At 35.4% G+C, this 26538-nt stretch overlaps 1 protein-coding gene across 1 annotated transcript in view; it reads right to left on the bottom strand.

Annotated features, from left to right (window-relative positions):
- The window catches only part of LOC122696793 (butyrophilin subfamily 1 member A1-like), a 189234-nt gene that overhangs the window by 47171 nt on the left and 115525 nt on the right, over nucleotides 1–26538 (bottom strand). The window lies entirely within an intron of this gene.

Here is a 26538-nt window from a genome sequence, read left to right as displayed (position 1 = left end):
TTCCACAGAAGTAGAACTAGTAATCCTAAAACTTTTATGGACCCATGAAAGACCCAGAAATGCCAAATCCATGCTGAGAGAAAAGAACAAAGCTTGACGCATGACCATCCCAGACTTCAGACAATTTTACAAAGCTACAGGAATAAAAACAATTTGGGCACAAAAATGGACATAAAGATTCAGAGAACAAGATAGAGAGCACAGAAGTAAACCCAAACACAGACAATTATCATTCAGCAAAAGATGCCAGAATGTACTGTGGGTAAAAGAAAGTCTCTTCAGCAGGTAATGTTAAGAAATTTGGACAGCCTCATGTAAATTAATGGAGTTAGAACACTACTTCACACCATACATAAAAGTAAAGTCAAAATAGATTAAAGACTTAAATGTAAAACATAATGCCATAAAAGTCCTAAAAGATAACATATGCAAAGCTTTCTCTGACATAAATCATAGCAATATTTGCTTTGGTCCGTCTCCCAAGGTAAAAGAAAGCAAGCAAAAATTGAAAAATAGGACACAATCAAAATGATAATATTTTTCAGAACAAAGGAAGCCTTAAACAAAATGAAAAGACAACATAAGGATTGGGAGGAAATATTTGCAAACAATTAGACTGACAAGGGATAATCTGCAAAATATACAAGCAGCTCAAGCAGCTCAATAAAATAAAATTTAAAAATGGACAAAAAAACCTAAATAGATATTTCTCCAAATAAGTAAGTGAAAGTCACTCAGTTGTGTCCAACTCTTTTTGACCCCAAGGACTGTAGCCCACCAGGTCCGTGGAATTCTTCAGGCAAGAATGCTGGAGTGGGTTGCCATTTCCTTCTCCAGGGAATCTTCCCAACCCAGGGATCAAACCCAGGAGCCCTGCCTTGTAGGCAGATTCTTTAGCATCTGAGCCACCAGGGAAGCCCAAAGAAGACATACAAATGGCAAGTGGCACATAAAATGATGCTCCACACTCTTAATCACATCTTCAAAAATTCTACAAATAATAAATGTTGGAGAAAGTGTGAAGAAAAGGGAATCCTACTACACTCTTTATGGGAATGCAAATTGGTGTAACCATTATGGCAAAAAGTACTGTGATTCCTTTAAAAACTAAAAATACAGTTCTTATATGCTCTAGCAGTCCCAGTCCTGAACATCTGAATATATCCAGAAAATATAAAGACTAATTTTGAAGAGGTGCACATACCATGATGTTCATAACATCACTATATACAATAGCCAAGAAATGGAAGCAGCCTAAGTATTGATCAACAGATTAATGGTTAAAGAAAATGTGATACAATCTTTATATGCAATGGAATATTATACAGTCAGGAAAAATGAAGTGTTGGTATTTTCAGCAACATGGATGAACCTAGAGATTATCATACTCAGTGAAAAACTCACGGAAAGAAAATCATATATGATATCACATAGGCAGAATGCAAAAATAATGCATATGAACTGTTCTACAAAATAGCTATGGAGTCACATAGGGAAAGAACTTATGTTTTCCAAAGGGGAAAGATGAAAAAGGGATAAATCAGAAATAAGGGATCAACCATATACACACTACTGTATATAAATAGATAAACAACAAGGATTTACTGTATAGCCCAGGAAATTACATTTAACATCTTGCAATAACCTATAATGAAAAGAATCTGAAAAAGGTTCTATATATCCACTTATTTTATATATGAATTTATATATAAAATATAAATATTTTATATATAATATATCTGAAACACTTTGTGGTACATCTCATACTAACGCAATATTGTAAATCAACTATACTTCAATAAACTAAAACTATATTCCTATAGTAGGAAAAACATTTGAAATCATCTTTGATAATTACATCCCATGAAATTTTAATGAAAATTGATATTTTAGAGGTATGTATAATGGAAAAATTCCTGAGATATAGGTCCTAATATAATTATTTGTCAGGCATGTAAATTTGGTAATTAAAATTATGTTTTTGAAAATGCAAAAATAGAAAGAACAGATTTTTCATTAAAATTGTTCCAAGAAAATCATGTAAAATTATTTGTATACCTGGAAATTGTTAAGATAGCATGTTAAAGAGAAGTGAATAAATGATCCTCAAATTCACATTAACTAGTGATTGATATTTACTCATGTTTTAGAGGAGAATGGATAGAAAAACATCACTCACATGATAGACATCTTTTCTCATCTGTAAATGTTTGGGGAAGTATTATTGACATATTAACAAACATGGTCTCTTGAACTTGGTATATGTGACAGAGTTCCTATCTTTGGATGTGTTTCAGAGAGACAAGCAAAATATCCCTATCAACTTGGTTGCCCTTCAGCTCACCAATTTCTCCTTGAAAATATTGCAAGTCTCTAGAAACAAAAAAGTCAGCATCCATAGGTAAAGACCGGTATGGAATAAACAAAGTAAGAATGGAATATGAAAGAAGTTTGTGAAATTAAAAGGAAGTTAATTTTAGGTAACTTAAGAAAGAAGTGCATAAATATTTAATTGAGAAGGAAGGTAGATATCCAGGAGAAGAGCAAGTCAATGGATGGTTAGGGGTTAAAAGGCAAAAGACATCAATACAAATAGAAACCATCATTTTAATGGGCTTGGGAGGAAGAGGATTTTTGAAAATTTACCTGATTTCACTGGAGTTTTTTCTGAAAAAGAAAATGAAAAGATCAAAATAAATATAACATAAAAAAGGGAAGGTAATTCAAATGTAATGCAAAAGTTATCTTTCAAGTTGAACCCATGGAGATGGGCACATACCCACATGTACATGCCATTGCAGGAAGGCACACACACTCACATACTTATACACGTGCCCAGTAGTTGACAGCCTGGTTTTACCCAGTGAGTGTTTTTTTTCAAAGTGAAAATGGGTATAAAATTAGTCAGTATTCTGATTTGAGAGAACTTTTTAGAAACAGCAATTCTCATGCTCACCTTAAAAATGTTCCTTCTCCTGTTTGAGATAATTTAGGCTTTTATTATTCAGTTTGTATGTTGTAATAGGTACTTTGCCTTTTAATTAATATGTGTATTCAATCTGGTTATTATGACATCTATATGGTATAAAGTAGCAACAGAAATTGAATTGAAGGATCTTAACCACTGCTTCCAGAGGTGATGTAGGGTATACCACCTGGGCTCCTGTATTAAGAATATTTACATTATCCAAGGAATATATAACATAGCGCATATAAGTTTATCTTCTGCTGTTGTTGTTGTTCAGTAGTCCCATCCTGTCTGACTTTTTGCAACCTCGTGGATGGCAGTGCGCCATCTCCCTCACCATTTCCCAGAGTTTGCCCAAGTTCATGTTCATCATATCAATGATGCCATCCAACCATTTCATCCTCCTATGTCCTCTTCTCCTTCTGCCCTCAGTCTTTCCCAGTATCATGGACTTTTCCAATGAGTCATCCATTCTCATCAGATGGCCAAAATACTGGAGCTTAGGCATTAGTCCTTCCAGTGAATATTCAGGGTTCATATACCTTAAGATTCACTGGTTTGATCTCCTTGCTGTCCAAGGGACTTTCAGGAGTCTTCTCCAAAACCATAGTTCAAAGGCATCAATTCTTTAGTGCTCTGCCTTCTTTAAGGTCCAGCTCTCACAACCATACATGACCATTGGGAAGACAATAGCCTTGACTATATGGACATTTGCTGGCAGAGTAATGTCTCTGCTTTTCAATACACTGTCTAGGTTGTCATAGCTTTCCTGCTGATAACAAATCGTCTTCTGATTTCATGGCTGCAGTCACCACCCACAGTGAATTTGGAGCCCAAGAAAAGGAAATCTATCACTACTTCCACCATTTCCCCTTCTATTTGTCATGCAGTAATAGGGCCAGAAGCCATGATCTAATTTTTTTTTTTTTAATATTTAGTCTTAAGCCAGCTCTTTTACTCCCCTCCTTCATCCTCATCAAGATGTTCTTTAGTTCCTCTTCACTTTCTGCCATTAGAGTGGTGTCATTTGCATATCTGAGGTTGATGTTTCTCCTGTCTGTCTTGATTCCAGCTTGTAACTCATCCAACCTGGCATTTCTCATGATGTACTCAGCATCTAGATTAAACAAACAGGGTGACAGCAGACAGCCCCGTCATACTCCTTTCTCAATCTTGAACCAATCAGTTGTTCCATGCAGGGTTCTAACTGTGGCTTCTTGACCCACAACAGGTTTCTCAGGAGACAGGTGAGATGGTCTGGTATTCCTGTGTCTCTAAAGCTTTTCACAGTTTGTCATGATCCATACCCTCAAAGGCTTTAGCATAGTCGATGAAACAGACAGATTGTTTTCTGAAATTCCCTTGCTTTCTCTATAATCCAGTGAATGTTGGCAATTTGATCTCTGGTTCCTCTTCCTTTTTCAAACCCAACTTGAATATCTGGAAGTTCTTGGTTCACATTATGTTGAAGCCTACCATGCAAGATTTTAAGCATGACTTTATTAACATGGGAGATGAGTGCAAATTTATCTTTTAACTATGCACAAATGAATTTTCTCTAAAGTTCCATGAACATAAAAGAAGTATTAAAAGTCAGTGAAGCAGGTCTAAATGAAGTGACCTGAGCGTATCTTGGACAAAACTTTCACTTCAGCCACTTGAAAAGACAATACGTTAGAGAATAATATTGATAAAATTTACTTGACTCACTAGGAATGCCTGCATACATACAGCAAGAGGACAAATTAAATAGCAATACTGGGGGATAATTAAATAGCTAATGAAGATGGAGCCCTTACTTGCAAAGATCAGACTGAAGAGAAAAATAATGTAAAATATGTATATCTTGGAGTTGAGAAAAATGATGTTTGGAAGTTGAATTAAAAGGTATTAATACAAGTAACAGCTGAAACCACTCTGTGGTAAAAAATCCACCTGCCAAGCAGAAGATCCGTGTTTGATCCATCGGTTGGTAAGATACCCTGGAGAAGGAAATCTCAACCCACTTCAGTATTCTTGCCTGAAAATGCCATGGACAGGAGTCTGGTGGATTACAGTCCATCATATTGAAAAAAGTCAGGCACCATTTAGTGATTAAGCAAGGACAAAATAGTTGAAACCATGCTTAGGTACACAGGGAAACATATTTATGGGACTTATCTTTTTTTTCTTTTCCTTTGTCAATAACTAAAAGAAAGAAACCATTCATTCAAAATGAAGTCCAGTATCACAAAGGAGGAGGACAAAACTTTCAAGCATTTCCAAATTCGTTTCTGACAGTTGTCATATGAGAATTGAAAGCACAGTAGTGTTCAAAGGCAATTTCACTAATCAAAGAAAGATTATTTCACTTCTGTATATCTCTTGATGACAAAGGGACTAAGCAGAAATCACAGAATGCAAGGCAGTGGAATAGCACTCCCTCTGAGTTAAAAGCTATGTGTGTGCATGCTAAGTCGCTTCAGCCATGTCCGACTCTTTGCAACCCTATGAGCTGTAGCCTGCCAGGCTCCTCTGTTCATGGGATTCTCCAGGCAAGAATATTGGGGTGAGTTGCCATTTCTTCCTCCAGGGAATCTTGCCAATCCAGGGACTGAACCTGTGTCTCATGTCTCCTGCATTGGCAGGAGAGTTCTTTACACTAATGCCAGCTGGGAAGCCTGGGTTAAAGGCTATGGGATACATCAATCATTGATTTCTATTGGGCTTTTGACTTCTTTCAGAATAAAGGAAAATACACAGGCATACAAAGAAAGAGGTACTTGAAAAGAGGCAAAAAGTATAAGTTAAAGTCACCATTGTACAATACTTTTGGCATTGTTAAATTTATACACGGTTCCAGAATACAGAAAGCCCACTCCAGACACAGCAATCTAAACAAGATGAAAAGGCAGAGAAATACCCAACAGGTAAAGGAACATGAAAAATGCCCAACAAGTCAAACAAAAGAGGAGGAGATAGGGATTCTACCTGAAAAAGAATTTAGAATAATGATAATAATAAAAATGATCCAAAATCTTGAAAACAAAATGGAGTTACAGATAAATAGCCTGGAGACAAAAATTGAGAAGATGCAAGAAATGTTTAATAAGGACCTAGAAGAAATAAAAAAGAGTCAATTAAAAATGAATAATTCAATAAATGAGATCAAAAACACTCTGGAGGGAACCAATAGTAGGATAATGGAGACAGAAGATAGGATAAGTGAGGTAGAAGATAAAATGGTGGAAATAAATGAAGCAGAGGGGAAAAAAGAAAAAAGGATCAAAAGAAATGAGGACAACCTCAGGGACCTCTGGGACAATGTGAAACACCCCAACATTCAAATCATGGGAGTTCCAGAAGAAGAAGACAAAGAGGAAGACCATGAGAAAATACTTGAGGAGATAAGAGCTGAAACCTTCCCTAAAATGGGGAAGGAAATAGCCACCCAGGTCCAAGAAACCCAGAGAGTCCCAAACAGGATAAACCCAAGGCGAAACACCCCAAGACACATATTAATCAAATTAACAAAGATCAAACACAAAGAACAAATATTAAAAGCAGCAAGGGAGAAACAACAAATAACATACAAAGGGATTCCAATAAGGATAACAGCTGATCTATCAATAGAAACCCTTCAGGCCAGAAGGGAATGGCAGGACATATTGAAAGTAATGAAAGAGAATAATCTACAACCCAGATTACTGTACTCAGCAAGGATCTCATTCAGATATGGAGGAGAATTCAAAAGCTTTACAGACAAGCAAAAGCTTAGAGAATTCAGCACCACCAAACCAGCTCTTTAACAAATGCTAAAGGATCTTCTCTAGACAGGAAACACAGAAAGGTTGTATAAATGTGAACCCAAAACAATAAAGTAAATTGCAATGGGACCATACCTATTAATAATTACCTTAAATGTAAATGGGTTGAATGCCCCAACCAAAAGACAAAGACTGGCTGAATGGATACAAAGACAAGACCCCTATATATGCTGTCTAAAAGAGACCCACCTCAAAACAAGGGACACATACAGACTAAAACTGAAGGGCTGGGAAAAAAAATTATAGAAGCCTTAAATCAATATATACTTGAATTGAATTCCCGTTAAAATAGAATTATCATTTAAGATATCATTACTCGGGGTAAATGTACAAATTAAAGAGAAGGGTAAGCAAAGGAAAGAATAAAGATTAAGAGACTGGGAATGTTAAGATCTCAAGAAGGCCACCATGTAAAAGGGTTTGTGAGCAGCAAGATTTTAGCATACGTACCATTTCTTTCCTGAGGTTCTTTATAAAAATAAAATGATAATTTTAAGGTTAGTATCATGGAAATGGAACAAGAAAACAACAAAATTTATCAAAAATTCATATTTAAAATTATAACTACCTGGAAACACAGACAAACACACACATTGCAAGCACACAAACACAAAGTAGTTGAGAGCTCATTTTGTCAGGGGACTATTCTCACATGTGACAATAGAGTAAGAGATAACATTGTGTGTCTTTGTTGAGGAAAAATATTAAAATAATAACTTTAAAATGTACCTTAGAATATGTTCTTTACATATTTAGATATTAGTCATCTGTTTATTAGCTACAATATGTTCCTTGGCAGTTATTAAGTAGATGGAATCAAGTTTATTATTGTAAAAGATACATCTTTGCTTTTACAATAATAAACTTGATTCCATCTACTTAATAACTGCCAAGGAACATATTGTAGCTAATAAACTACAGCCACTATGGAGAACAGTGTGGAGATTTCTTTAAAAACTGGAAATAGAACTGCTATATGACCCAGCAATCCCACTTCTGGGCATACACACTGAGGAAACCAGAACTGAAAGAGACACGTGCACCCCAATGTTCATCGCAGCACTGTTTATAATAGCCAGGACATGGAAGCAACCTAGATGCCCATCAGCAGATGAATGGATAAGGAAGCTGTGGTACATATACACCATGGAATATTACTCAGCCATTAAAAAGAATTCATTTGAATCAGTTCTAATGAGATGGATGAAACTGGAGCCCATTATACAGAGTGAAGTAAGCCAGAAAGATAAAGACCATTACAGCATACTAACACATATATATGGAATTTAGAAAGATGGTAATGATAACCCTATATGCAAAACAGAAAAAGAGACACAGATGTACAGAACAGACTTTTGGACTCTGTGGGAGAAGGTGAGGGTGGGATGTTTTGAGAGAACAGCATCAAAATATGTATATTATCTATAGTGAAACAGATCACCAGCCCAGGTTGGATGCATGAGACAAGTGCTCGGGGCTGGTGCACTGGGAAGACCCAGAGGAATCAGGTGGAGAGGGAGGTGGGAGGGGGGATCAGGATGGGGAATACATGTAACTCCATGGCTGAATCATGTCAATGTATAACAAAACCCACTACAATATTGTAAAGTAATTAGCCTCCAACTAATAAAAATAAATGGAAAAAAAATAAAAAATAAAAAAAAAGAAGACATGAACATTGAAATAACATTTTGAATTACTGCCATAGAGATAATGCCTGGTTCACTTCCTGTATGATTCTATCATACTTAGGTCAACTAGTGAATACAAAAACTCCTGTAATGTGAATTTTCTTTAGCTCAAACCTAAGTGATGTATGTCTTAATGAAATCACACAAAAAGGGGATTTAATTACTAAATGATAGTGAAATTGGTTGTAAATCAAACAATGGAGCATATACTGGAGAAAACCCATACTTCAATAGCTTGAGAATGCAAAAGCATGAAAAGTACCATTACTCACATTTAGTTGACACAAAAGTAATGTCTGCCTAAATTACATCAAAATGAGAAATCACAGAAGTACTAATGGAGGAAAGTGAATAGCAATTACAGAAGGCAAACTTCTAATACCCAGCCTGATATTGCCCATGGCTACAAAATCATAATAAAATAAGGGCACTTCACTGGCAACACATGCAATAAGGACGTAATGTTTACAGAGAAGAAGAGATGTGAGATGAAAAACAAGAAATGAAAAAGGAAGGAATTTTTAAAAACAGATGGAGGAAATTAATACAGCATAGTCTATATCCAAAAAATTAGGAAGGAAGGATGAGCCATGGGTGGCATACATATAGAAAGCAGAATGTTAGCATTCATTTAAAAGTTATGGGGCAAAGAGTGTCAAACAAATTTATTGATTTTTTTCTCCCAAAAAATCTGAAAAATAAAATGTAACTATCAAAAGACAAAAAAGATAATTCAATATTATTGAAAAATTTTGTAGAGATCTGCATTTACTATAAATTAATTAACATGCAGACACATACACACAGAATAGGAAAACCCTTACAGAACATGAGAATATATAAGAACACACACACACGCTCATAAATCCACATTGGCAAATCTTGCTTTTGCTCAAGGATATTCTCCAGAAATGGAGAGGGGCATAAGTTGATATATAAAATGTATTATACTTAAACATATTTAGAAACTTAGTCCTAGAATTTACCTTTTTAAAAATTTCTTAACTATGTTTGTCATTAGCTCAGCTGTATTTTTCAGTTTGTAAGACAAAATAGGCTATTTGGGTGCTACTATGCATCTTAAAGAAAGTAGGAAAAATCACGAGACCATTCACGTATGACTTAATTCAAGTCCCTTATGACTATAGAGTGGCAGTGACAAATAGAGTCAAGGTTTTAGATCTGTTAGCGAGCTTGAAGACAGGGAAGCCTGGCATACTGCAGTCCATCGGGTCACAAAGAGTCAGACATGACGGAGTGACTGAACAATAACAAATGCATCTCTGGGCTTCCCAAGTGGCTCAGATGATATAGATCTGCCTACAATGCAGGATGAAAAAGTGAAAGTGAAAGTTGCTCAGTCGTGCCCAACTCTTTGTGACCCCATGGACTATAACCTGCCAGGCTCCTCTGTCCATGGAAATCTCCAGGCCAGAATACTGGACTGGGTAGACTATCCATTCTCCAGTGTATCTTCCTGACCCAGGAATTGAACTGGGGTCTCCTGCATTGCAGGTGGATTCTTTACCAGCTGGGTTACCATGGAAGCAATTCAGGATACTTGGGTTCAATCCAGCATCAGGAAGATCTCCTGGAGGAGGGCATGGCAACTCACTCCAGTATTCTGGCCTGGAGGATTCCATGGAGAGTGAAGCCTGGCTGGCTACTGTTCATAGTGTGGTAAAGAGTCATAAACAACTGATGCAACTTGGCACATATGCACACATTTCAACCAATGCCTAGATGAAATTATCTGAATTAAAAATCATGAAAGGAAGGGAAATAAAATATTCAGTTCCAGTGAAACAAGTTCTAAATTACATGACAAGAACCTGTGTTAGACAAACATATTACAAGAGCCACACTGAAAATGACAGTATTTCAGATTATGTTATCACTACCTTTAACTTGACAGGAAGAAAATGTCTGCAGAGATTGCAGCTCTATGATGAATCATAAAAATATCAAAGGAGAAAATTGAATAACAACAGAAAATGTCAAACATCCCTTGAAAAGACAAAAAAAAAGAGACAAAAATCATACAAGAATGTTTATATAGTATCTTTGAAAATGAATATTAATGGCAAAAATACCATATTAGATGGATCCATGACTAGGTACACAGGGAAACACATCAATAGGATTTGCCACTTTCCCCCCATATTTATTCACAAAGTCAAAGGAACAAATAAATAATTCACTCAAAATGAGGATAAAAGGTCAGGAAGGAAAGAGGACAAAACCTTCTGTGAGCTGCCTGTGAGGTTCTAACAGACACATATTTCTGAGCACCAAAACTGTGAGATTCCAAGACTATATCATTAACGATAAAATAATGTATACCTCTGTATATGCCTAGGTTTAAAAGAGAATATTATTGAGAATGACACCAGGAAAAAGAAAAAAAGAAAAGAAAAGAAAAGACACTAGAAGGACAGAGTAAAGGCAATTCTAGCTATAATAGTAGTCAGATAAAACCTGCTACATAAACAAATTTGACATTTAACTAAATTGAATTATTTTTGAAGTGGACATTATTTCTAAAGCTGTCTTTAGGAAATGTCAAAGTTTCAAGGATTATATCCTGTCATAGGAAAAGAAATTCTTTGGTAACTTCCTAGGACAATGTCTTCTTTGACTTTCACATCAAAAGTTTAGAACTGAAAGAGATATGTGAAAGTTAAAGTAGTTCAGTCATGTCCAACTCTGTGATCCAGGCCAGACTCTTTGTGAACTCTCCTTGTGAATTCTTTGTGAAGACTCTTTGTGAATTCTCCAGGCCAGAATACTGGAATGGGTAGCCTTTCCCCTCCCCAGGGGATCTTCTCAACCCAGGGATCGAATCCAGGTCTCCCACATTGCAGGCAGATTCTTTACCAGCTGAGCCACAAGGGAAGCCCAAGACTACTGGAGTGGGTAGCCTATCCCTTCCCCAGCAGGTCTTCCCAACCCAGGAATCGCACTAGTGTCTGCTGCATTGCCAGCAGATTCTTTACCAACTGAGCTAAGAGGGAAACCCAAGAGAGAGATAAACAACTGAAAATTTCCTGGAATATATATTTCTTCTAAGAACACTAAACAAAGTTTGGGTTTCCAAGATAATCATTGTGGCTTTCAAAATGCAGAACAAAAATTCATATAAAAAGGAAAAAAATTACCATTGTTGGAAGAAAAAATTTCCATTAATAACTTTGGAAAAGTTTTTATTCCGGGAATGCTAGGGCAATGGAAGAATGTGTGTCAAGTTTATGGACCAAGAAGAGAAGCAGAATTTACACAGGCTTTGGAGGGACAATGAATACACAAACTTCACTCAGCCTGTTAGGTACCTTCTCTCAACTGTGCAGATCTGGGGAAATCTTATTGACCTAAATGTGTGCCCTTAAAAATAGAATATGATGAAGTTCTTGACTAAGGATGTGCCCAGAAGATAAATAGGATGAAACCCTGTGCTTTAAATTTAATGTTCTCTAGCTCTTCAAGTTTTCAGTGAGCTTATATCAAATCCTCAGAAACAGACTGAGGAAAACAGAAAATGCTGATATGTGTAGGAAAGAAATGATGTGGAATGGGAAAGGTGGGAATTGAAATGGCTTTTAGGAGGAGAAACTAAATGGAGAGAACATCCTCTGAATAAGTCTATAACAAATTTGAAAATATAAGACAGACATCCAGGGGAAGGGCAAGACACCAAGGGAAACCTATGGATTAAGAGATTGTGAATGGTTAGGTGTGAAGAAATTAGTTATGTAAAAGTCATTTGTGAATAATAAGTTGGTACTTACCAATCCTTTCCTCAGGTACTTTAGAGAAATAAAATGGAAAATTTAGGGTCAATCACAGAAATGGAAGATCGAGAAACAAAGTTTATAGCAAATATTGAACACATATTTAAAATTATAGCTCTCAGAGAGCATACACAGCAACACATAAGCACACAGAAAACACACACTGTGAACTGCGTATGACAGCTCATTTTCAAAATATAGTATTCTCCAGAAATAGAACAGGGGTAAAAATAAAAGTATTGTCTTAATTGGAGAAAATTATTAAAATACTAGTTCAGAAGTTGACCTTTCAAACTGTACTTTATATATGTTGACAGAGCTAATGTATAATTATTCAATTTATTAGCTCTATAAATTTATTTGGCTGTTACTTAATAAATAGGGTTAAAAAATTATTGTAATATCTAAAATGTTAAGAGCCATGAGCATTGTTTAACATCTTGAACCAGTATTGTCAAAGAAATATTGGGTTTACAGCCTGGGTTATTCTATTCACATGTTTGTCAATAAATGAATATTTAAACTACTGTAATGCAAATTTCTATTTTAGCTAAAGCCTAAGTGAGACAGCAGAGAAGGCAGTGGCAACCCACTCCAGTACTCTGGCCTGGAAAATCCCATGGACAGAGGAGCCTGGTAGGCTACAGTCCATGGGGTCACACACGACTGAAAGACATCACTTTCACATTTCACTTTCATGCTTTGGAGAAGGAAATGGCACCCCACTCCAGTGTTCTTGACTGGAGGATCCCAGGGACAGCGGAGCCTGGTGGTCCGCCGTCTATGGGGTTGCACAGAGTCTGACACAACTGAAGCGACTTAGCAGCAGCAGCAGCAGCAAGTGAGGCAGGTCTTTCAAGTATAAAAAAATACATGAGGAAAAGGTATCCAAATACTACATGATGGTGAAAGGATTTGTATATCAAAAGACTGAGCATATGTTGGAGAAAACTCACACTTCAGAAGTTTAGAACTGGTAAATCTTTGAAATATACCAGTACTAACATTTAGTTGACACAAAAGAAATGGCTGCCTAGATTGTATTAAAATGAGAAAATCACAGAAGTACTAATGGGGAAAATGGAATGCCAAATGCAGAAGACAAGCAAAATTTGGGGAGACTAAATAAAAAGATGTATCATGTAAGTTATTTGTTTGATGGTGTTCGGGAACATGGAAATTGATTGTTGAAGAAAAAGGTATAAAAACACAGATGAAACCACGTATAGGTTCATAGTGAACAACATTTGGAGTCGTGTGTTTCCCTTCTTCACACTATTGATCATCAGAAGAAAAGAAATCCAATTCATTCAAATAAGAGGACAACGTCAGGAAGGGACCAGGTCTGAAAATGGAAAAAATTCCTTCGTTTGTTCTTGGGTTCAAAAGGACCACCATTTATTAGAATTAAAACCAAAAGTTTCAAAGTCCACCATACTAATGAGAATTAACCATGTTCATTCCACATATTCCATTGTGCAAGATTGGAAATGGCCCCATTAGGGAATCAGATCCCTGGGTTTATGTGGGCACTTCTGCCTTTCTCAGAATAGAAAATTAGTGTGAATTGATAGAAAAGCAATACATTTAAAAGGTGATGAGGGGATATAATTGGCCTTTTGTACACATGGGCTAATGGATCAGTAACTAGTTTTAGCCTTCTACTCTACTGCTAAGTTCTATTTCCTCTGAAACAAAGATGGAAATGAAAAACATCAAGAGAATAAAGGAGATAAACATTTAGTGTTTGAATTAGTGTTTTCTGAATAAATCTTCTAAATTTGTATTTTGCACCAAGAGAAATTTTGAGTTAAAAGAGGCTGCACAATACTATGGGGCTTCCTCATTAGATAAAGCATTTGTATACCTGAAACAACTGGATAATAAAATCAAGGGGGATGCGAAAGTAGGTTTAGCGCTCACATGTAATAAAGGAATGTCACTGAATTAATAGTCTTTGAAAGAGCAGAAGGCAGAGCAATTTGCTCAACAAATTTGGAGTTTTCTGTTCACTTCAGTTTTGGGTCAGTATCAATCACATGGTTATTGTCACTTGAACTTGAAAGGTCACAGTGATTTGACATTAGTGGTCATTTACGCGAAAACCTTTATTTCATGGGAATGATGTGGTAATCAGCCTGATATCCCTCATCCCTACAAAAATTAGGATCAATCAAGACAACTCTCAGAAGACATAACAAGGAAAACACTGAAGTATATAGACAAGAATAGGTATATCATGAAAAGCAAGGAATAGGAAGAGTTGGAACTAGGGGAAAAGAGATGGAAGAAGTTGATATGAAAGTAGTCCATATACAGACAATGGAGAGGGTATAGGGGAAGAATGAGAGAATAGGTGCCAAAGAGATAGAAAGGGAGGGGATGATGGTAGCTATTTAAATGGCTATGGGAAAAATGTCAGAAATACTTACCAATTTTATTTCCTAAAATATCCAAAAAATAAAATTAAGAGTACCATGTAAATATTGAAAGGTACAAACAGAAGACAATTCTATTCTATTCTAAAATTTGCATTTACAATTCAGTTTATTAGTGTTTGTAAACACTACACACACACACAAAACACAGATATAGAACATGCATATACACGGAAGAGCTCACAGGAATATCAGCACCCAGAACCTCATACATCTACAGTAAGAAAACCTCCTTTTGCTTAATATATTCTCCAGAAATTCAGAGTGGGCAAAAATTAAGTCAATTTATTATATTGAGATAGAATTTTAGGAATGTTAGTCCTAGAAGCTACCTTTTTAAAAAGTTTTTAATCACTTTTGACATTAGTTAGGCATTCATTGTTCACTTTATACGATATGATAAGGTATTTGGAAGCTAACATATATGTGAGGAATCAAGGTAGCTTTGTTAAATAAAGTAGGTACAAATATTGAATTACAGGATCGAACACATTCTAGAGATTACTCTTCATTAAGAACTATGTGCCTCTAATCACATATATGTAAACTAATGAATATATCACCTTGATTTGGGATGTTTCTGTTTTGATCCACACCTAAATGAAGCACATGTGATTTACATCCAGTGCCTGTAAGAAAAATACAATAGTCAATGCCAGTGAAGCAAGAATTACCACTTTTGCAAGAAACTATTCCAAGAATAACTTTTGAAATATTTCTATATCTGGGAAGCCTAGGGTAATATATTTGAGCACAGCGGAAGAATGAGTGTCAACCTCATGGATCAAGAAATAAAGCAGAATGCTTTCATGCTTTGAAGGACAATGAGAGGCAAACTTCACTGAGCACATTAGGCATCTTCTCTATCTCTGCAGGTTTGAGGAAGTCTCGTTGCAATAATTATGGGCCCTACATACAGGCATTTTGCAGAGGTCCTAACTATGGATGTGTCCTTGGAGATAAACAGAATGGAACTCAGTGCCTTTGAACATAATGTCCTTCATCACATACACTTTATAGTGAGCCTGTTACATGTCTGGACAACAGGAACAAGCTGTTTACAGGAAAGAAGGATACAGATTGGAAAACTGAATACATTTTAGATAGGGGACCTGAAGAGAGAGATTCTGTATGGGGAAGCCTATAATTCAATGGGAGACACAAAGACAAGCATCCAGGAGAAGCTCAATACAATGGAAAGCATTTGGATTAAGAGACGGGGCCTCAAGAAATCAGTCATGGTGAAGAGGTTTTTGAGAAGTTTCAGAATATTTACCCTTTTGATACTGAACTTCTAAATAAAGATAAAGTGAAATTTTAAGGTCAGTATCACGGGAATGGAACACTAACATACAACCTGTATTACAAAATTCATTTTTAAATTCATTTTGATCTGAATGAAAAAAAAAAACAACACACAAATACACAATGTGGATGAAGAGCCATTTTGGCAAGGGACTATTCTTCCAGAGGATTACAGTGTTAAGCAGGGTAAGTAGTGTTTAATCAGGTAAAAGCATTGAAATGATACTTCTGAAATTTACCTTTGAAACATGTTCAGTCCTAACATAAAATCAGACACTACTGTACATATGGTTATTGGAGTATGAACCACTTCTGGCCTTCCAAAACTGTAAAGAGATAGTTTGGAAAGTTCTATTTCCCCTGAAAGACAACATCAAGTGGATACCTCAGGCAAAACTTTAGGCTTTGACTTAATGTTTTATGAAAAACTCTTTTAAATTTCTAAGGAAAGTTGCTTCTCCATTCATCAACATAACATTCCATTATTGAGTGACATGGTATTAAGTGACCTTTTGTTAACAGGTGACATTATCATAAACACATTAAGAAAATGTGCATTTTGTAGACCTAATAATTGAGAAACTATATAAAATAAGAACATACAATATTTGGTAGAACACATCTATACCAAGAACAATTAGGTCGTGTGGTCAATCTGAATGTGAGGTTAGGCTTAGAGCTCACATTGGCCAAGGAATGACATCTGAAACTCTAGTCTTCTAAGAGCAGAAGGTAAACAAAATTTGCTCAGCAAATGTGGAGTTATCTGCTCACTTAAGTTTTGGCTCAGAGCCAGTCACATAGCTATTATCCCTTGAATTTGAAATGACACAGAGATTCTACATCTGGGGTCACTTGCAGGAACATTTATTTAGAAATAAAAGAATGTAGTGATCAGCCTGATATCATTTATCCCCACAAATATAACCAAAGCTAGTCAATTCTCTGGAGACAGAAAAGGAAGAAAAGAAAAAAAAAAAAAAAAAAAAAAACCTAATGTTTAGAGAGAAGAAAAGATATGTAAAAAAAAAAAGAAAAGAAAAACAAAAGCAAGTAATGAGAGAGGATGGAATTAGGGAAAAGAGATAAAAGGAATTAATATGGGAGTAGTCCATATCCAAAAGGTTAAAGATAAGAGAAGGGAAAGATGAGAATGGTGGTTGATACATGGTAAGAAAGGCAGGGAATTATGAGCAATCATTTAAAGGGTGTTGGGGTAAATGATGTTAGAAACACCAAATACTTTTCCATGATCATCTGAAAAATGAAATGATGAGTCCAGGTAAATATGAAAAGAAACAAAGATAAATTAATCTTCTTGACTATTTTGAAATTATAAATATATTTTTCATTATTCACACTCACACAAAACAGGAAAACCCATATGGAATATGCATACACACTCAGGAGCATAGCATATATTCACACACATGTACACACAAATACACACATATACAAAGAAGCTCACATATTCTCAGTGACCAAACCCTCTCTTTTGATCAACAATATATTCCAGAAATAGAGAGTGGCATAATCTGAGTCATGTAAGAACACTGAGAGATAATTCCAGGAATGTTGTTTTTGGAATTTACGTTTGTAAAAAGCTTATAAACACTTTTTTTTTTTTTTTATAATCACTTTTGACCTTAGTTAGATTTTCACTTTCAGTTTGTAAGATATAAGTTATTTGGATGTTAGCATACATGTCAAGAGATCACAGTAGCTTTGGTCAATAAACTAGATACAAATACTTAATTGCAGGATTGGAAACAAATTCTTCCAGAATTTACTGGGTGTCTCTATTCACATTTATGCCACCCATGAACATACCTACTTGTCTTATGTGGATTCTGTTCTGACCCTCTCCTAAATGATACACATTTGATTTAAACTCAGTGATGTAAGAAACATAAAATAATCAATATCAGTGAAGCGAGTTATAAATTACAGGATATGAAAGTGACTTAGACTAATGCATTACACAACAGCCACACTGAAATTGACAATAATTCCCAGATATGTGATTACTAGCATTAAATGGACAGGAAGTGAATGTTTGCAGATTTTGCAACAACAAGACAAATCACAGAAGGATAAATGGGGACAACTGAAAAAAATAGTCCATATAGCAAACATCCATTATAAAGACAGAAAGGTGAGACAAAATCATACAAGAATGTGTGCATATTGACTTTGAAGAAGATGCAGATTGAGCATTGATGACAAGGTACAATAACAGATGAAACCATGTCTAGATCCACAGAGAAATACACTAATGAAATTTGCCTTTTGTCACGCAATATTTACTAACAAACTCAAAGGAACTAATAAACAATTCACAAAATGAAGTAACATGACAGGAAAGGCAGAGGACAAAATTTTCAGACACAGCCTTGGTTTTCTTTGTGTTCTTAACTGACACACACTTCTGAGCATTGAACCATGAGTTTCAAAGGACATCTCACCAATTCGGGGATAATGTCATTGTACTTTTATAAATGCCTGGTTTCCAAATGAATAAGAATGAAAATGACACCATAAAGTTGGGGGGGGGGCTGTCTACCCTCTGTCTGAGATAAATGTCATTATATTCATTGATCTTGCATTGGGACAACTTCCTTTTCCAAAATTCAATGAAAACACACAGAAACTGAACTATAGGAGAGGTATTTGAAAAGGATATTGAAGACCAAGAAAAGGATATTGAAGAACAGAGTAAAGACACCCATCTGTCCACAATCCACTTGTAGAAGAAGTTAAGTCAAGCTTCATTGTTATTTAATCGCTAATTTGTGATTAGACTTGTTTGTGACCCAATGGGCTGTAGTGCACCAGGTTCCTCTGTCCATGGGATTTCCCAGGCAAGAATATTGGAATGGGTTGCCATTTCCTTCTCCAGGGGATCTTCCCGACACAGTGATTGGACCTGCATCTCCTGCATTGGCTGGCAAACTCTTTACCACTGAGCCAGCAGGCAAGCCTCCATGTCAAGACTACAACATACATAATTTTGATACAGATCTGAATTAAATTATCTTTGAAATAAGAAAGTCACTGAAAACTGTCTTTAAAAGATGTTAATATTTTAAGGATTATATCATGCTGCAGGAAAAAAAAAATATTTGGCAACTTTGAACCAAGAGAAGAATGTAAACAACTGTATATTTCCTGGGATGTATATTTCTTCTCAAAACACTAAACAAAATTCAGGTTACTAAGACCATTATTGTGTCATTCAAAATGTAAAACAAAAAACAAATAGAAAGGAAAAGATTACTACTGTTTGAAGAAAAAATTGCAAGAATAACGTTGGAAATATTATTTTACCTGGAAATGCATTCAGGCACAGTGGAAGAAAAGTTGTTTTGGATAAAGAAGTGAAAGAAGAATTTATACAGGCTTTGAAGGGACAATGAACAGGCAAACTTTATCAGCCTGTTAGCAATCTTCTCTGATCTCTACAGGTTTCAGGAAATTTCATTGACCTACGTGTGGGCCCGAGATATTGGAACTGAGATGCGACCTAGCAGATAAACAGGATGGGATCCAGTTCCTTTCAACCTGATATTCTTTATCTCATTAAGTTTTCAGTAAGCCTATAACAAGTTGCTGAAAATGGATGAAAATTAAATAGGAAGGAAATGATATAGAATGGAAAAGGAATTGAAATAGATTTTAGAAGAGGAAATTAATGAAGTGAACTCTCTATGGGGAAATCTATAAGTAACAATTGGAGAGGAAAAGGTAGACATTCAGAAATAGGACAATGTAAAGAAAGCATGTGGATTATGAGAATGGGAATGTCAAGCCTCAAGAAATCACTTATGTAAATGAAGTTTATGAGAAACAAGTTTTAGGATACTTACCAATTTTCCTCTGGGGTCCTTTAGAAAGATAAAATGGGAAACTTAAGGGCAATATCATGGAAATGGTACACCAAGAAACAAAATTTACTGTAAAATTCATATTTAAATTTTAAGTATCCAAATGCAGATACACACACACACACACACAGTGGCTGAGAGCTCACTTGGTTAAGAGATTATTCTCCAAAGGGAAATAAAGATAAAACATAAAAGTATTGTATTAATTATGAAAAAAAATAAAATAAGAATTCTAAAGTTTTCAGTTAAGGAAATGTTCTTTACCTATATTGAATGTACTACTCTTGTTATTATTTGGCTTATTAGCTCTAATAAACACCTGTGTTTTTACTACTTAGATGCAGTCAACTTCATTACTGCTATGTCTAAGAGGGATTGCAACAACAGGACAAATCACAGAATGTAGGAATATGAGCAACAAATGAATATGTCACACAACCATTGAAAAGACAAAAAGATAAGACAAATTATAGAAGAAAATTAGTATCATGACTTTGAGGAAGATAATGATTGAGCATTGAAGACAAACATTCAATGACAGATGAAACTACGATTCAATACCCAGGTCGTAGTACATTACGTACCCAATACATTAGCAAGATCTTCCCTTTTTTTTGCCTAATAGTTACCGACAATGAAAAGAAAAATACAAAATTCACCCCAAAAGAAGTAACATGTCAGGAATGGAGGAAGACAAAGTTTTCAAACTCTGCCATCGTTTTCTGAGGGGCCTAAACAATATACATTTCTGAAAATCAGAATCATGAGATTCAAAGGCCATTTCACCAATTAGAGGGAAATACAGTCTTTCTTGGTGGTTCAGATGGTAAAGAATCTGCTTGCAGTGCAAGAGACCTATGTTCCATCCCTGGGTCGGTAAGATCCTCTGGAGAAGGGAACGGCTATCCACTCCAGTATTCATGCCTGGAGAATTCCATGGACAGAGGAGTCTGGTGGGCTATGGTCCACGGGGTCACAAGGACACGATGAGTGACTAACACTTGCACTTTTCACTTTTTTCATGTTGCACTTCCATATATGCCCGGGTTCCAAAAAGAGTAAGATTGAAAATGACACTATGCAAAGAGGTAGCATAGCTAGCCCTCAGTGATAAAAGTCATATCAGTAATTGATCTTGCCTTACTCCATTGTCCTTTTTAAGAACATGCAGGCAACAAAGAAAACTCATTTGCAAGAGGGATACTTGAAAAGACATGAGGAGGGACAGAGTCCCTCTGTCCACAAATCTACCTGTAAGAGTAGTCATTTAACTCCTGTCAAATACGTTTATTTGATATTACTGAGTTGAATTTTCTTTGAAATAAAAATTGTCACTGAAAACTGTCATTAAAGGATACCAAAATTATTAAAATTTTATCCCCTTTTAGAAAAAAAATTCTCAGTGATGCCCCAGGACAATGGTTTCATTATCTTTTACATCAAAAATGGAGACTTGAAAGAGAATACAAGCAAGTGAACATTTCCTGAGATGCAAATATAATATTGGAAATCTTAAATTCAAGAGTGTTTGGATAAGATACTCAAGCTCAGTGGAAGAATGTGCCTCAAGTTTATAGATGAAGGAAGAATATCAGAATATACACAGGCTTTGAAGGGACAGAGCAACTGCACTCTGTAGGCAGTTTCTCTCAACTCTGCAGGTCTGGGAAAGTGTCATTGGCTTAAATGTGGGTCAGTGGTATTGGACTGTGATAGACATACTAACTAGGGAGGTGTCCTGGCAGACACACAAAGTGAACTCCTAACCTAATGCTCTTTATCTCATCAACAAAGCACTAAAAAAAAAAAAAAAAGAAAAAATAGAAAAAATAAAGACAGTGTCAATAGGAAATAAATGATACATAATAGAAAAAAATAAACTGAAATGAATTCTAGGTTGAGAAAATACATGGAGAGGACTTTCTATGGGGATGTCTATAAATGAAAGCTGCAACTGCAAAGGTACACATCCAGGAGAAGGGCAAGACAAGGAGAAGCCTTAAGTCTGGAAAGATAAGGCTGCAAGCAATTCAGTCATGTAACAGGGATTTGTGAATAACAAGTTTTTAAAATACTTACTGTTTGTTTCCTGAGGTTCTTCAAAAAGATAAAATGAAAAGTTTAAGGTCAATATCATGAAAATGGAAAACCAAGTAACAAAATTTATTATAAAATGTATAAATAAATTTATAACTATCTGAATGCAGATACACAGACACACACCACACACATAGGGGATGACATCTCACATTGTCAATAGAGGAATAGGAGTAAAAAAAAAATCATCTTAAGAAAAAACTATTAAAAGAATAGTTTTGAAGTTCATATTTGGAAAATATTCTTGGGCATCCCTAGTGCCTCCGTGGTAAAGAATCTGCCTGCCAATGCAGAAGACATGGCTTTAATTCCTGGCCCAGGAAGATCCCACATACCACAGAGCAGCTAAGCCCATGTGCCACCACTATGGAGCCTGTGCTCTGGAATTCGGGAACCACAACTACTGAGCCCACGTGCCACAACTACTGAAGCCTGTGCACTCTAGAGCTTGTGATCTGCCCGCAACAGAGAGACGTCACTGCAATGAAAAGCCCACACACCACGACTGGAGAGTAGCCTCTGCTGTCTACAACTAGAGAAAAGCCTGTACAACGATGAAGATCCAGCACAGCCAAAATCTAACTAAATAAAATTATACATCTATACATATATATATATTTTTTAGCTTTTTTGCTATTTTGTCATAACAAGTGATTTATTATTAGGAGTATTAGCTTTATTTATTATTACTAATTATTTATCATTAATGTTATTAGCTCTTGTAAATTCTTTGGGTTGTTACATAATAGATGGTGTCCACTTCATTATTATAATACCTAAGATGCCTTTGAAGACACAAACATTGACTTAACATCTTTGGCCAGTGTTGCAAAGGAAATGCAGGAGTTGTTTCCTGGATAATTCTATTCACATTTTTATGAACTGATGAATACATAATCTTTTATAATAGGAATTTTGATTTTAAATAATACCTAAGTGAAGTACTTCTTAATGGAATCACATGAAAGAAGAAATTTAAGTATTAAAAGTGACTGTGAAAGTAGTTGTCAAGAAAATGACCAAGCATATATTGGAGAAAATTCATACTTCAGAATCCCAAAAATGCAGAATTTTGAAATGTATAACTAGTAAAATTTAGTTGACCCAAAAGAAAAGTCTGCCTAGATTGCATCAAGAAAAGAAATCACAGAAGTAGTAATGGGGGAAATTGAATAACAAAGGCAGAAGGCTGGCTTCATTTGGAAAGACAGTAACAAGACAAACCATATGAACATGAATGATGTAACCATGCATGATGGTGTTGAGGAAGATGATAACTGAGTGCCGAAGATAAAGTTATGAGAAACACATGAGAGTATGCTTAGGTTCACAGTGATATATGCTGTGAGACATGCTTTTTTCCATCTTCAATTTATTAATGGAATATAATAAAGGATATAATAAATAAATGAAATAATGTATAATATACATTTAAAATAGGAAGAAAATGGTAGAAAGGGAGGGAGGAGGTCAAATATTTTTTAATGTTTCCTTGGTTTTCTCTTAGATTCAAACTGACAGATATTTATGAGAATCCAAACCATATGGTTTATGTCTCTCACTATTGAGAAGTCATGTAATTTAAAGTTCATACTCTCATTTCCCAAATGGATATATGATGGGAAACAGCCCCATAAGAAGAGGCAGATTAGGAATTCCTCCAGGTTAAGCAACATCAAGCTTTGGTATTGTGGTAGTCCTTCTAACTATATTAATAAAAATAATAATACCATTAGTAGACATACTGGAGATATATATTAAAAGTGATGAGGAAATGAACAATAAAGGGACCTATCTCTACACATGGGTTAATAGAGAATTAGGTACTTTTAGCTGCCAACGAAATATAAAGAGGTATCTTGTTAACTTCAATTTCACTGAAACAGCAAGGTAAACGAAAAGTATCAAGAGGATACAAATGGTAAAAGCTTAGTGTATGAATTCATGATTTCTGAAAAACTCTTTTAAAAGTTTCCAAGGAAAAATCACTATACTTTTCACTAACACAACATTTCATTCATGAGAAATATGTTATGAAATGAGCCTTCTTTAACTGGGAAATTCTTAAACAAGTTAAGAAAAAATGTAGTTTTGAAAATCTAGTAATTTTGAAAGAAAGCAAAAAATTAGGTAAAACATTGATTAACGTCAGATCAAGTGGTTAATAAGATCAAATTTTACTGGAGAGTTAACTTAGAGCTCACACTTGACCAATAAATGACATCAGAATTTATAGTCTTTGGAGGAACAGAAGATGGAGAAGCTTTACTTAGCATATTTGGAGTTTTCTTTTCACTTAAGTTTTGGGTCAGTATCAGTTGAGTGGATATTGTCCCTTGAACTTGACAGGTCATAGAGATTCTACATCAATGGTCATTTGCATGAGAACATATACAGGATGGAAGTGATGTGGTGATCAACCTAACATACCTCAATTTTACAAAAATCAAAATAAAATCAACAAGTCTCTGGAGACATATGAATTTTTTTAAAGCTAATGTTTCGAGAAATAAAAGGTCTCCAATGAAACCAAGGAATGGGAAGAGATGGAATTACATAAAAAAGAAAAGATTACAATCGTTGTAGTCTATATAAAATACTGGTAAATGAAGGGAGAAAAATGAGACAATGAATGAAATGCAAATAGAAAGGCAGACAATGTTACAATTATTTATAGGTTTATGGGGTAGAGAGTGTCAGAAAAATTTACCATATATTTTTCGAAGATCCCCTGAAAAAAAAAAAGAGAAGATCTATGTAATTCTTTAAAAAAAACAAAGACAATTCACTTTATTTAAAATATTGCTTGTAAAAATTAAATTTATTCTTAGTCTAATACATAGAAATACAAGAACAGTAGGACACGTATGGAACATAAATATACACAGGAGCACACAGACATACACACATTTAACACATTCAGAAAACCAAACCCTCACTTTGATCAAGGATATGCTCTAGAAATCGAGAGGGGCATAAAGTAAGTCATTTTACCATATTGAGAAAGAATTTTAGGAATTTTAATTCTAGAAGTAATCTTTTTAAGTAGCTCATAGTCTCTTTTGTCATGAATTAGGATTTCACTACTCAGTTTGTGCTTCTGTTAGGTTCATACCATTTCTGTCCTTTATGGTGCCCATTTTCATGTGGAAGATTCTTAGAGATGGGAATACCAGATCACCCCACTTGCCTCTTGAGAAATCTATATGCAGGTCAAGAAGCAACAGTAAGAACTGGACATGGAACAACAGACTGGTTCCAAATCGGGAAAACAGTACGTGAAGGCTGTATATTGTCACCCTGCTTATTTAACTTGTATGCAGAGTACATCATGAGAAACACTGGGCTAGGTGAAGCACAAGCTGGAATCAAGATTGCCAGGAGAAATATCAGTAACCTCAGATATGCAGATGACATGACCCTTATGGCAGAAAGAACTAAAGAGCCTCTTGATGAAAGTGAAAGAGGAGAGTGAAAAAGTTGGCTTAAAACTCAACATTAGAAAACTAAGGCCATGGCATCCAGTTCCATCACATCATGGCAAATAAATGGGAAAACAATGGAAACAGTGAGAGACTTTATTTTCTTGGGCTCCAAAATCACTGTAAATGATGACTGTAGTCATGAAACTAAAAGACGCTTGCTCCTTTGAAGAAAAGCTGTGACAAACATGGACAGTGTATTAAAAAGCAGAGACAACACTTTGCCGACAAAGGTCCTTAAAGTCAAAGACATGGTTTCTCCAGTAGTCATGTATAGATGTGAGAGTTGGACCATAAAAAAGCTGAGCACCAAATAATTTATGCTTTTGAACTGTGGTGTTGGAGAAGACTCTTGAGAGTTTTTTGGACAGCAAGGAAATCCAACCAGTCAAACTTAAATGAAATCAATCCTGAATATTCATTGGAATGATTGATACTGAAGCTGAAGCTCCAAACCTTTGGCCACCTGATGCAAGGAACTGACTCATTGGAAGAGACCCTGATGCTGGGAAAGATTGCAGGTGGGAGGAGAAGGGGACGACAAAGGATGAGATGGTTGGACAGCGTCTCCAACTCAATGGACATTAGTTTGAGTAAGCTCTGATTTTGGTGATGGACAGGGAAGCCTGGTGTGCTGCAGTCCACGGGGTCGCAAACAGTCAGACAACACTGAGTGACTGAACTGAATTAAACTGATTCAGTTTGTAAGATAGAATAAGCTATTTGTCTTTCAACAGGGAAACTAAGAGGATAGAAGTATCTATGACAAAGTCTGTATCTTTAAACTCTATCTGTAACAGTAGTCATAAGTTCATTAAATAGATAACTTTTTGAAGTGAATTCCATTGAAATCTAAAATACAGTTGTAATACATCATTACCCAAATACAATAAACATTAAAAATTATATTTCTGATTGAAATGATTCAAAGAAATGGAAAGATATTCCATGTTCTTGGATTATAACTAATAATACTTCAACTAACACAACACTGTAAATCAACTATAATTTAATAAAATAAAATTAAAAAAATAAAATGTCCACACTAATACCCAAAGCAATAAAAATTTAATGAGATC

This window comes from Cervus elaphus, chromosome 7, assembly GCF_910594005.1.
Source record: "Cervus elaphus chromosome 7, mCerEla1.1, whole genome shotgun sequence".
Taxonomy (NCBI): Eukaryota; Metazoa; Chordata; class Mammalia; order Artiodactyla; family Cervidae; genus Cervus; species Cervus elaphus.
Note: the sequence above shows the minus strand (reverse complement) of the source record. Positions and strands in the feature narration are given on the sequence as shown.